At 46.8% G+C, this 14,021-nt stretch overlaps 1 long non-coding RNA gene across 1 annotated transcript in view; it reads right to left on the bottom strand.

Moving 5' to 3' along the window:
- Window positions 1-851: 851 nt before the first annotated feature.
- LOC310844661 overlaps window positions 852-14,021 on the bottom strand; it is an 85,897-nt gene continuing 72,727 nt past the window's right edge. Inside the window, exon 3 of the long non-coding RNA XR_014564219.1 lies at window positions 852-951. This is a non-coding gene — a long non-coding RNA (uncharacterized lncRNA). The remainder of the gene's footprint in view (window positions 952-14,021) is intronic.

Below are 14,021 nucleotides of genomic sequence, written 5' to 3' on the forward strand. Positions count from 1 at the left end.
GCAGAGCCCAAACAGAGCCCTCCGATCTCAATCTCATGTTATCTGTGGCCCATTAGCAGTAGGAATTCACTATGGGTTCGAGTTTCAGATGTCTGCATATCTTAGAAATCTGTCTGTACCAACATATCGGCATCTTTTCACCAAAGCCAAATTAAATGTAGTCCCATCAGAAGTGTTAAATGGCAGACTGAGAGGTATCCCTTATCAAAATAGGATCTGTGTGTGCTCTCGGGACGTTGACTGCATGAGTTTGCATCCTGAAGTGAACGCAACCCACACCCATGGGTCGTGATTCACCACTTCCGTGCATGCGCATGACGTCATTTTGAGTGTCTGCGCATGTGTGAGCGCAATGCGAAAATACTCATCCCGAATCTACTTCAACCCAAGGTATGACTGTAGTCATACGAATCAAAGATCCACGTGCCCATGACTAAACAAATAACGCTTCGGTCTTCCTTCCCTGGGGGGTTGTCTGTATGAATCTGTATTTTATTCTGAATTCTTGTTATGGGTCGTTGGACCGCAATAAAGATTATTAATTATTATTATTTAGTTATTATACATCAATCCGGCACTGAGCTCTTGTGTCCTGGCCTCACGCCCCTGCCACAGCCTCTTCTGCTTCCAACACTTCTTCCTCCAGTCTGCTCCTTCTTCTCCATTTGACCACTCGTCTTTGTCCCACCACCAATTCCCTGGCTCACCACTTCTCTGCATCCAGCCAGTCTGTGTCACTGAAGTTCTTGGTGTGTATTATGTACTGAAGTTCTCACCCTGGGCCAGCAGGGGGATACTGTAGATAGTTTTCACTCAGGTCCACATATGCAGATTAGGGATCGAAAGTGACATTCAGTGATTGGATAGTTACAGAAAATGGTTACTGTTGCGTTCTAGCGGAGCTCTATATAAGCAGGCTGGCTGAACCCTTCAGTTCAGTTCTGTTCTGGCCTGTGAATAAACAAGAGCTGTTTGAAGAATCGCTGTGTCGTCTGATATGTTAACAGTGTGTTTGCAGTCTTTTCCTTTGATGTAAAAGAATGTTGTTTAATGGGGTTACTCTCACATGACTGTGCATATGAGTGCCACATTAGCGTCACCCAATGCTATCCCTGGCTCCTTCTACATTCACTGCCATCTACACTCTATCAAACCAGCCCCAACAACGCCAGGAATCCCTGAGATAAAGTTAATGTTGAAAGTAATTGTGGGCAATTTGCATACGTTTAAATTTCTTAATTAAGTCAAGTCACCAATGGATGGTTCTCCAGCAGACATTTGAGCCCTAATTAGATGATGTGTCAATGGCTGGGACAGTCTGATTATCTGTGACATCCCTGTGTTCCCATAATACCCTCAATCCTTTGGAAGCAGATGAAGAGGGTGGTAAAATCTTGACATGCCTTCACAGGACTTGAGCCAGGAGCTGCTCAGATTTCTTGACTGTGGTCCAGGAAGAGTTTAAAAGGAGATTAATGTGTATGTTTTTGTTTCAGTCCGATCCTCAGCCAGAGTTCACGAAAGGTAAAGCGAAAGCAAAGATCCTTTGTATAAAAATCTTCCACTTGCCAATTGGTGGCACAATATTAGGGAATTATTTCTCTTTTTCTCCCCCCCCCTTAAACATTTTTATTGATTTTCAACTAAAGTTGTACAATAATGTGTGTTTCTGCGTGCTCAGACTTTTATAGCAAGGTCTGCCATGTGTATAGTCTTGTTTTCCCCACTGATTCAGAATCCGCATGGCACCACACCCACGAGGCCTGCAAAGCTGGAACTTCTTCGAATGTCAACAAACAGATAGAGGCGATCTGGTTGACATATTGCACTTGGCTTTCATAAAGCTTTCGACAAAGTGCCTCACCAGACCCCCCTGAGTGATCTTAGCAGTCAAGGAGTAAGAGGGGAGGTCCTCTTGTGGATCAGGAATTGGTTATGTTGCAAGAAGCAAAGAGTAGGAATAAATGGACGGTTCATGGCCACTGGTCCCATCACCTCCTGGCAAATAGAAGGGGAAGAAATGGAGCCAGTGAGAGTTTTTACTTTCTTGGGCTCCATGATCACTGCAGATGGTGACAGCAGCCACGAAATTAAAAGACAACTGCTTCTTGGGAGAAAAGCAATGACAAACCTAGACAGCATCTTAAAAAGCAGAGACATCACCTTGCCAACAAAGGTCCGTATAGTTAAAGCTATGGTTTTCCCAGTCGTGATGTATGGAAGTGAGAGCTGGACCATAAAGAAGGCTGATCGCTGAAGAATTGATGCTTTTGAATTATGGTGCTGGAGGAGACTCTTGAGAGTCCCATGGACTGCAAGAAGATCAAACCTATCCATTCTTAAGGAAATAAGTCGCACTTTTAACTTTTCACGATCAGAATTTGGAGGGGGAAAAGTGTGGTTTTTATTTGGGCCAATCGGTAATAATTAAATTTCTATACCATGGGTAGGCAAACTAAGGCCTGGGGGCCAAATCTGGCCCAATCGCTTTCTTAATCCAGCCCACGGACAGTCCTGGAATCAGCATGTTTTTACATAAGTAGAATGTGTCCTTTCATTTAAAATGCATCTCTGGGTTATTTGTGGGGTATAGGAAATTGTTTGTCCCCCCCCAAAAAAATGTAGTCTGCCCCCCCCCCCAAGATCTGAGGGACAGTGGACTGGCTCCCTGCTGAATAAGTTTGCTGACCCCTGTTCTATACCTCTACCCAAGAGGTAACATAAAAGAAATTTATAAAATTATATTGGCATGGAGATAGTGAACGAAGAAAAGTTTAATATGCAATATGCATTTAAAAAGAAAAAAGTGTCCTGCATTTGTAAGGATAAGAGGAAGGGCTCAAGGTCAAATTAAGGTGGTTGGAGTACACTTCCCAAAAAAGCAACCCTTCTCCCCCAAAGGCACACATGAAATAAGGTAAGCTAAATAGCATGAGACTCTTAATCTAAGGGTCAGAAATTTGCACCCCATGTTGGCCAAAAAGATTCCTGCATTGCAGGGGGTTGGACTAGATGACCCTCGTGGTCCCTTCCAACTATACAAATCATCACAACTTGTAAGGTTGAGGGTAGGCTCTGGTTCAGGTGAAAGGGATGGGAGAACGCTCTCGCCATCCCTATGTGAAGGGTATTCCGTTAAAGGAATCCAGGGACTCAACTTGGTTTGGTCAACCCCCTAGAAGGGGTTGTGCCCTTGCCTGAGTCTAGGAGAGCATCTGGGGAGTGGACATAGTCCATGCCCGGGCTTTCCACCTACTTCAGGTGTTCACCCTTGGCTGACCTATGATAGAGCTCTGGGTCAGCGCTGCCTGTAAGGGTGAAGGGAGCTAGTCGAACCAGAGCCTATGCAACCACTCACTTTTCTGTAATCAATAAAGTTGTGGCCTAAATTCTGCCAAAAACCAAAACTAAAATTTGAGTCAAATGTGTCTTTATTTATTGGGGAGGTCTCGGGATCTGAACACGCAAATTAAGGACTAACAGATTTGTTGTGGCATAAGCTTTTGCGGGCTACAGAAATACTCTGATCCTGTACGACTTCACAACACTCAGCAAAACACAACCCATCTTTGGTGAGCAAAGATGAAAATACTCTGAGGATGTGCAGTTCCACGTTTTATACTCTTTTTCACTTAATGCTTCGTTCCTTTTGCTCATGTAAAACATGTTTTTCTGGTTGCCACCTAGCGGCCCAAAGGCAAAAGTGTTTCTTGATTTAAAAGATGGAACTGAACATTCCTGAAGCCTGTGTTCCTGGGAGAGGCTCCCAAGATGGAAGCCGGACAAAAAACTGCACAACAGAAAGCAAGAAATAAAGCCAGTTAGTGCTTATCTTAATGCTGTAGTCTACACATATCACATAAAACTTCCTGACTTGGGCCAGTTACCAATTCTCAGGCTAGCCTACCTCCCACAGCTGTTGTGAAGTTATTTAAGGAATATAAGATGGCTGCTAATTTCCCGTAGGCAAAACGTTTTGGTTCCTTTAACAAGAGTGATGTATCTTAGTCATAGCTGTCAATGTTTCCCCTTTTTAAAGGGAAATTCCCTTATTCCGAATAGGATTCCTCGCAAGGAAAGGGAAAAGTTGACAGCTATGTGGTTAATGTCCACAGGGGACTGATTCCTAAGGAGTAATTTTACATTCCGTAGCCAATGGAGTGAGGGGATATAGAAAGCACAGCAATCTGCTTTCATTTTTAAAATGATGGGCCAGTTGATTATTTTACAGGTAACATAGGAAGGGAAAGCAGGTGGCAGTTTTCCTAAGGGCTCACTAGAACAGAACAAAACAAAAACACCTCAAAACCCTCCTCAACCTTCTTATTTCCAAATGCTCTACAACCTCTGAACATGACCCAAGAGTGTGTCACTGTGTGTCCACCATCCCCAGAATTAGGGTGGGGGGTGGCTCAGCTCAGGCAATAACCTTACTGGCCATGATAAGACTCATGGCCAGGCTTCCGCCAGATGTTTTGAGACAGCGTGTTCTCCTTCATAGAGAAAACGTGTTGCGGTGGGGGCCGCCAGGACACTCCAAAGTTGGGGGCGGGCTAATTGATCGTTGGCCACTGACACGATTGGGGCTTCCCTTGTTGTTGGGAAGAAGTTAATGTTGCCATTTATTGATTGACAGCCAGAAATGCTAAAACTCCTTGCACGAGGCTAGGGCTTCCTCTTTTCGCCCGTGCATCGGATTGCTCATCCCTCTCTCCCTAGAATACGGTTGTTCGCTTTGACCTTGCTATGCCTGTCATGGGGTCGTCTGCTTTGGAGCAGGGGCCTGGCAGGAATTTTGTCCATCTGGCTGATTGGCTGGGGCCATTTGGTTTTTGCCTGCTGCGTAGCAAATTGTCACAACTTGTAAGGTTGCGGTTAGGCATTGGTTTATGGTTTGGTTGGTTGAGGGGCATGGTTTGGCTGTGCCTGCCCCTCTAATGCTGCTCCTGCAAGGGATTCCGTTAAAGGAATTGGGGGCTAACTATTGCTTGTCCACTCTGTCAAGGGGGCTCGGGCCATAGCAATGAGCTCCTGGTTGCATTTGGGGTGAGGGCAGGTTCCCTGCTCCGCGTAACCCCCAAGTGTATTCCCCCATTCTGACTTTCGCATCATGCGGAATATCAGTCTGTCCCCCATGGTGGGGGCAGATAGTCGCAACCAATGCCTAAGCAACCACTCACAAATTTGTATTTTAATAAAGTTGTGGCCAAAATTATGCCAAAAATCTTAAACAAAAAATTCTGTGTGATGTGTGAGTTATTGGGGTGGACTTGGGGACCTCAACACGCAATACAATTCCCATCATCCCTGACCACTGGTCCTGCTAGCTAGGGATCATGGGAGTTATAGGCCAAAAAACATCTGGAGGGCCGAGGTTGAGGAAGCCTGCTCATGGGCATTGTGAAACAATGGCAGATCCAGGTTGCTTTGTTTTTGAATTACTGGCCTTCACATTGACCCTTCCCCATAACCCAGGAGTCCCCAAACGAAGGCCCGCAGGCCGGATAAGGCCCGAGGGACTCGTTTATCCGGCCCGTGGTGACCCCCGCCGCCTGCTGCCACCACCCACTCTTACTGGTGCTGCACTGCACGACTGCCCACTTCCGGGTCGGAGGAGCACCGGAAATAGCATGTGCTCATGCACAAGCGTTATTTGAGCATGCACAAGCGTTATTTCCGGTGCACATCCGGGTCGGAGGAGGTCCATGCACATGCGCACAAGCCATTTCCCATGCTCCTCTGACCTGGAAGTGCGCCGGAAATAGCGTGTGCGCACGTGTATGGGCACGCGCTCCCCCGCCCTCCGGCCCTCCACTCGATCGGCGCTGGAGACACCGGCCTGAGGTGCGGTAAGTTTGCTGCCCCCTGCCATAATCTCTTTACCCTACAAGTTCTCACTGTGGGCCTGTTCCTATGGAGCTTGGCTGCAGTCTTCCAGGAAAGTGAAAAAGGCAGGGAACCCGGGGGTGTGGAGAGAGTTGCCAGTGTAGCAGCAGTCATTTTATTCTTGGGAAATGTTTCTGCCTTCTTCATTCCTTCATAGCCCTAAGGTGAATTCTTTGGAAACAGCAGTTTCTTCTTCAAAGCATTATCTCCCCACTCAGAGAAACTTTTTCAAAGATAGCTCCTAATCTTAGAGGCTGCGCTTTCATCTTGACATTCCTTACTAGAAGTGACTAAGTGCGTAACTTTTGAATTTAGGATAGTATTATTATTATTATTATGAGGGAGAGTTTAGTCTGTGCCACTGTTTATCTTGCTCTCAGCTAATGGACTCTTTCACTTTATCTTTCTTTGAAGCTAACTGATCTTACAGAGGAACAAAACGGATCACTGCATGTAGCATTTGGACTTCTCATCCATCTGAATTTTGCTACCGCGGGAGTAGTGCAGTATCTTTTTTCACTTGCAGTTCTTCAAAGGAGGTTTTCCTGTCCTTAATGATAATAAGTCTTTCGTCCTTAGTCTCAGGGGGTAGTAGGGCAACTTAATTAATAGACTTCCTTATATTACATTCACAAAAGTTGGATTCCCAGGGTATCTGGTTACAACACCAAAGAGATAACTTGAATCCATTTATAAAATGCAAAACACAAAATTTCACTTCTTCCAGAAGCACCAGCCATTTTGTAGCTAGTGCTCTCTTATTGTCTACTTTTTGTTGATTTCCCCACAATAATATGGTATTTAAGTTCTTACTTTCACAGTCCGTTATATTACAAGAAAGCAAAACACAGTTCTGGGTTGATTGTGGATTGTAAACTCCAGACCAAAATCCATTAGAGCACAAAAATGGGCACCAAGTCATACAGAATGAAGTTGCATTTAGTGACAAATGAGTCAAATTGTGTCATGGTAAGTGGTGGCTCCCATCAATAAATGTTCCTCCATCGAAGAAATCCCTTCTGCATAAGAAAGCCAGAGAGCTTTCTAGCATAGCCTTTTCCCTGACTGCAGAGTAAAGCGGCACAGTCTAAAATAGACTTAGGCAACCTTTGGCCCTCCAGATGTTTTGGCCTACAACTCCCATGATCCCTAGCTAACAGGACCAGTGGTCAGGGGTGATGGGAATTGTAGTCCAAAACATCTGGAGGGCCAAAGGTTGCCTATGCCTCGGTCCAGTATATCTGAAGGAACGTCTCCACCCCCTTCGTTCTACCCGGACACTGAGGTCCAGCACCGAGGGCCTTCTGGCGGTTCCCTCACTGCGAGAGGCCAAGTTACAGGGAACCAGGCGGAGGGCCTTCTCGGTAGTGGCACCTGCCCTGTGGAACGCCCTCCCACCAGATGTCAAAGAGAACAACAACTACCAGACTTTTAGAAGACATCTGGAGGCAGCCCTGTTTAGGGAAGCTTTTAATGTTTGATGTATCACAGTATTTTAGTATTCTTTTGGAAGCCGCCCAGAGTGGCTGGGGAAGCCCAGCCAGATGGGCGGGGTATAAATAATAAATTATTATTATTATTATTACAATGCCTGTGAAAACTTGGCTTTATTGTGTCTGAGATGATCAGTCAAGGGAGGTCTGAGGGAAGGCACAAATGGTGGAGAAGGTGGCAGGCACAACCCCAAGTGTGACATCCCCCCGCCTCCAGCACCCGCTGCCACGCTGTGCCCCTGATGCCACCCCCTGAGGACCTCCTCCCTCCCCAGACTAACCTCATTCTCAGGTTCTGCGGCTGCTGTTCCTTGTGGATGGTTACTGAATCTGCAGGGAGCAGCTGCTACTGGAATCATATTGGGCAGAATAGCCTGGAAGAGAGGTGTTATCACGAAGCCATTGTTTGTTCCCCATTTCCGGGTTGCAGCACCTGCTTATTAAGTGCTTGAGGTGCCCTGGTGTGTGTGTAGCATGCTCCCTGAGTACAAGGTGCCTTTCCCTAGGTGCCTTGAGCACATTTCTTGATGCAAAGCCCCTGCGTGGGGCAACATGCTGCGTCACAGGAGGCAAGACTTGACGGGAGCTGAGGCTGGAACATGCTCAGTTTAGGCCTTCCTGCTGCTGCCACTTGATTGGCCAGGAGTTACACCAGCTCTAGAGGTTCCTACTTTGCACCTCAGAGGGACCACTTTCTCTGGGAGGGGCGGCGCAGGGGCACCAGGACTGACTCCAACTATCCAAGCTGAGGATGCTGAACAGACTCTTGGGTGGGGTTTATTTTTAAGGAGGTTTTTGTAGGTTGTGGTTGTTGCTGTTGTTGATAGTAGTCTTCATTTTTAAGATCTTACTGTGATTTATGTGGAAATTGTTCCCAGTGGGTGTGTACACTTTTTTTTTAATGTGTTTTATGATGTGTTTATGATTGCTTTAAAAGGGACGCGGGTGACGCTGCGATCTAAACCACTGAGCCTCTTGGGCTTGCCGATTGGCAAGGTTGGCAGTTTCTGGTTGGTCGCTACTTCCCTTCACTCGGGTTGTCCCGGCGAGGGGGGCGGTGAGCTCCAATTGCTCTGTCCCAGCTCCTGCCAACCTAGCAGTTCGAAAGCACACCAGTGCAAGTAGATAAATAGCAAGAGGTAAACGGCGTTTCCATGCATTTGGCTTCCATCAGGGTGTCCCGTTGCACCAGACGCTGCTTGGTCATGCTGGCCACATGACCCGGAAAGCTGTCTGTGGACAAACGCCAGCTCCCTCAGCCTGAAAGCAAGATGAGCACTGCAACCCCATAGTCGCCTTAAAGTCCAGACGCCTTAACCGTCCAGGGTTATGATTGCTTTGGTTAGATTCATGATTATGTGATTTTTTTTCATGCTGTAAGCCGCCTTGAACATTGTTTTATAACTATGGAAAGGTGAGATACAAATAAAATGATGTTTGATGCATGTCGGCCTGCATCCTTGAGGTCTGCGAGGGCAGGGCGGCCATGTGAGTCTGAGTCTGATTTCTGGGGGCTGCGTCCTCCCCATTAACTTCCAGGGCATAATTTGAGTTATAATAATCTTTTTGGCAACTTAACGAGCACCAGTCTGGGTCCCTTAGCTGAGCTGAAGGGGCTTAGAATCCAGACCAGTTCACCTCCTTAATGGAAAGATGGTGAAGGTCTCTATTTGCAGCAGCTTTGCTGGGATGAAGGGACACGGATGGCACTGTGGGTTAAACCACAGAGCCTAGGACTTGCCGATCAGAAGGTCGGCGGTTCGAATCCCCGCGACGGGGTGAGCTCCCGTTGCTTGGTCCCTGCTCCTGCCAACCTAGCAGTTCGAAAGCACGTCAAAGTGCAAGTTGATAAATAGGTACAGCTCCTGTGGGAAGGTAAACGGCATTTCCGTGCACTGCTCTGGTTCGCCAGAAACAGCTTAGTCATGCTGGCCACATGACCTGGAAGCTGTACGCCGGCTCCCTTGGCCAGTAGAGCGAGATGAGTGCCACAACCCCAGAGTCGGCCACGACTGGACCTAATGGTCAGGGGTCCCTTTACCTTTACCTTTATAGAGCTGCAGGTAAGGTAATAGTTTTTCTGCCAGACTCTGCTAGCTAAATACTGTTGTCATATCTTATCTATCTATCTGTCTATCTATCTGTCTGTCTATCTATCTATCTATCATCTATCTATCATCTACCTAACACCCATCTATTATCTATCTATCATCTATCTATCTATCTATCTATCTATATCTATCATCTATCATCATCTATCATCTATCATCATCTATCATCTATCATCTATCTATCTATATCTATCTACATTATGATGGTGAGTTTTAAAAAAGGATTTTCAATTTTTAAAAATACAATATAAAAAGAACATACTGAATGTTAACTTTTGTGAGCTGCCTTACTTAAGGAAATCAGGCTCATGCCCGATTAAGCACACCGAGTCCAAAAATAAAAAATAGCATCATAAACTGTTGATTGCTTGTGAGGAACAGCTGGGGAATAGCAAAAGTTCTATATGGACCAATGATGAAGACAGCAAGCTCACAAAAATGGTTATATCACCACCTGCTGCTGAAAATGCAGCATTGCTCCATTGCTTTTAAAATTAAGATCGCAGTGTCTCCTCTCCTCAGAGAAGAAAATCAGATGCTTTGCATGCTTTATCATGTGCATTAAAGCTCTTATGAATTTCTACATGCACCAGAAGGCATGGAAGTGGTCAGTTGCAGCAATTTGCACCCATGGCAGGGTGACCACCCAATCAGAACTACTATCAGTGTACTGGAAGGAGCAAAGATCACCAGTGTTGAAGCATTGATTCTTCAACATCAACTTCGCACTATTCCAAACTTAAAAATGGAAAGTGTAATGCTGGTGGTCAACAAAGGAGGTTTAAAGACTGTCTCAAGGCAAATCTAAAAAAATGTAGTACAGTGGTACCTCGGGTTAAGAACTTTATTTCTTTCTGGAGGTCTGTTCTTAACCTGAAACTGTTCTTAACCTGAGGTACCACTTTAGCTAACGGGGCCTCCCACTGCCGTGCGATTTCTGTTCTCATCCTGAAGCAAAGTTCTTAACCCGAGGTACTATTTCTGGGTTAGCGGAGTCTGTAACCTGAAGCGTCTGTAACCTGAAGCATCTGTAACCTGAGGTACCACTGTATAAACACCAACAACTGGGAAACACTGGCCTGCGAGTGCTCCAGTTGGAGAGCAGCCTTTACCAAAGGTGTCATGAACTTTGAAGACACTTGAACTCAGGATGCAAGGGAGAAATGTGCTAAGAGGAAGGCACGCTTGGCAAATCCGCACTGTGATCAACTCCCGCCCAGAAACCAATGTCCCCACTGTGGAAGGACGTGTGGGTCCAGAATTGGCCTCCACAGTCACTTACAGACTCACTGTTAAAACCGTGTTCATGGAAGACAATCTTACTCGGGTACCAGTGATCGCCAAAAAAGAAGAAAGTTTGCACAGTGCTGGTTTGGACATTGTTGCCTAACCTGCCACCTCCTGCTGAGGAAAGGTAATGATAGGATTGCATAGTTGTGATCTGTGTTGCTTCATTGCATGCATTGGTCGTTTTGCTAGTCATGGCATGAACCGCAGCTGTGCTAATGTGCATTCCAGTAGCCACTTTGCAAACAACAGAAAGTCTGTGTGGACTGCTGTGGGATGGAGAATAATTTGTTTCCAAAACGAGCCAGTTTCTTATGCTTCCAGTCATTTCAAACTGAGCAATATTAATACCAGAAGCCTCCATTGTCTCCAGAAGCAAAGAGAGATGTTGTCAAGTGCATGGCAGAAACTGAATATCACAGAAAGTATCACTTGCAATATTTTGTTGTTGTTTAGTCGTTTAGTCGTGTCCAATTCTTCGTGACCCCATGGACCAGAGCACAGCAGGCACTCCTGTCTTCCACTGCCTCCCGCAGTTTGGTCAGACTCATGTTTGTATCTTCGAGAACACTGTCCAACCATCTCGTCCTCTGTCATCCCCTTCTCCTTGTGCCCTCCATCTTTCCCAACATCAGGGTCTTTTCCAGGGAGTCTTCTCTACTCATGAGGTGGCCAAAGTATTGGAGCCTCAGCTTCACGATCTGTCCTTCCAGTGAGCACTCAGGGCTGATTTCCTTCAGAATGGATAGGGTTGATCTTCTTGTAGTCCATGGGACTCTCAAGAGTCTCCTCCAGCACCATAATTCAAAAGCATCAATTCTTCAGCGATCAGCCTTCTTGATGGTCCAGCTCTCACTTCCATACATCACTACTGGGGAAACCATGGTTTTAACTATACAGACCTTTGTTGGCAAGGTGATGTCTCTGCTTTTTAAGACGCTGTCTAGTTTGCCATCGCCTTTCTCCCAAGGAGCAGGCGTCTTTTAATTTTGTGACTGATGTCATCATCTGCAGTGATCATGGAGCCCAAGAAAGTAAAATCTATTACTGCCTCAATTTCTTCCCCTTCTATTTGCCAGGAGGTGATGGGCCCAGTGGCCATGATCTTCGTTGTTTTGATGTTGAGCTTCAGACCATATTTTGCGCTCTCCTCTTTCACCCACATTAAAAGGTTATTTAATTCCTCCTCACTTTCTGCCATCAAGGTTGTGTCACCTGCATATCTGAGGTTGTTGATATTTCTTCCGGCGATCTTAATTCCGGCTTGGGATTCATCCAGCCCAGCCCTTCGCATGATGATTGCAATACTTAGATGCAATACTTAGGTGGCATAAAATTTTTGATGTGGAGCTCCATCGGGACCACTTCCAAATAAGTTCCAAGTTGGGGTTTGTGCTCCTCCTCCGTGACTGGTGCCTCCAATGCCAGCACCCTGGAAAAGTGACTTCCAGAAGCACCCTGGAAGATCTTTGCCTGGAACTCTGCATGCCTCCTGAACTTGCCCCTGGGCTTTTACCTTGGCCTCTTTTAAAGACCTTGGTCCATGCTAACAATGCCCTGGCAACTGCTGTTAGCAGACCAGTGGGTTGAAAAACTGCCTGGCATCCCTCCTATCTCCCTTTGAGTCTTTCCCTGATGCCTCCTGTTAGTCAGGACAGCGGGTCACGGGGAATCAGCTTCCTCCCCCATGGCAGTAAATGAAGGATCAAATGAAAGGAAAGTCTTACCAGTTAGAATCTTTAATAATCACAGTGAGAGAACAAAGAACACGTTTCCTAGAACGGCAGTGCTCCCAATTAAGGGTCATTTCCCCCCATCCCGATTAATCTACATCACTCCTACCTTTTGTCATCTGAGCTTGTACCCTCTGCGCTTTCTGTTCTAACACTGTCTGAGCTCTCTGTGTTTTTGGAGAAGGGGGGAGGGTGAATGCTGTCCAGAGACTCAGAGGCATAGGAAGGGGGGTGCGGTGAGTGCAGTCCACCCCGGATGTCATGACTTAGGAGGGTGACAAAATGGCAGGCGAGTGGGCGGCACACCTCGCGCCCAGTGGCAGAGAGCAGCCCTCCTCAGCCGTGGTGAGGAGCACTCGGCCACAACAGCTCCGTTGCTGGGTCATTTCTGACCCGGCTGTGGAGAGCAGGAGGAGTGTGAGCAGCAGCTTTCCCGCCCCTCTCATACCCTGAACTGTGGCATGTGGGAGGGCACCCTCCGCACCCCGCACCCCTCTGGAGCGCACCCACCCTGGGCAGCGCGGGCATATGCTTCGCGGGTGCAGAGACTGTGTATCTGTTAACTCTCTCTCTCTCTCTCCCAGTGTTTCATCTCCTAGCTGTTCCCCGTCCAGCATTTCCCAGCTTCTGCCTTCTGAACTGTGCCCCTCTGCAAACCGTTGTTCCAAATCTATTCTGTCCTCCTGCTCCTGGGAAGGTTTAGGATCAGGGGAGGGGGTTGCTCACACCATTCTTCCTCAGTGCAGCCCTCCTCAGCATGGTCCCTGACCTGCATTCAGGCAGATGGACAGATCCTAACCGTGACGCTATATCCCCAGGGGGCTATATTAACTACTGAGACACCTTGGCCTCATCTCACCCTTGCTCACCACTATAATAAAGCAGACATGGATATGACTGTGCTGTAACAGACAAAAATTTTATGGCTGATGGGCAGCCGTTATTCAAATGTGCACATGACAGCAGCCATGAAATTAAAAGATGCCTGCTTCTTGGGAGAAAAGCAATGACAAACCTAGACAGCATCTTAAAAAGCAGAGACATCACCTTGCCAACAAAGGTCCGTATAGTTAAAGCTATGGTTTTCCCAATAGTGACGTATGGAAGTGAGAGCTGGACCATCAAGAAGGCTGATCGCCAAAGAATTGATGCTTTTGAATTATGGTGTTGGAGGAGACTTTTGAGAGTCCCATGGACTGCAAGAAGATCAACCCTATCCATTCTGAAGGAAATCAGCCCTGAGTGCTCACTGGAAGGACAGATCCTGAAGCTGAGGCTCCAATACTTTGGCCACAAGGAGAAGGGGACGACAGAGGACGAGATGGTTGGACAGTGTTCTCGAAGCTACCAGTATGAGTTTGACCAAACTGCGGGAGGCAGTGGAAGACAGGAGTGCCTGCTGTGCTCTGGTCCAGGGGGTCACGAAGAGTCGGACACGACTAAACGACTAAACAACAACAACAAAGCTAGCTTGGTTTAGACTCCTACCAGAGTATATGCTCCCATAGCGA

The sequence above is a fragment of the Podarcis gaigeae genome (assembly GCF_964106915.1).
Source record: "Podarcis gaigeae genome assembly, chromosome: 5".
NCBI classification, from domain to species: domain Eukaryota; kingdom Metazoa; phylum Chordata; class Lepidosauria; order Squamata; family Lacertidae; genus Podarcis; species Podarcis gaigeae.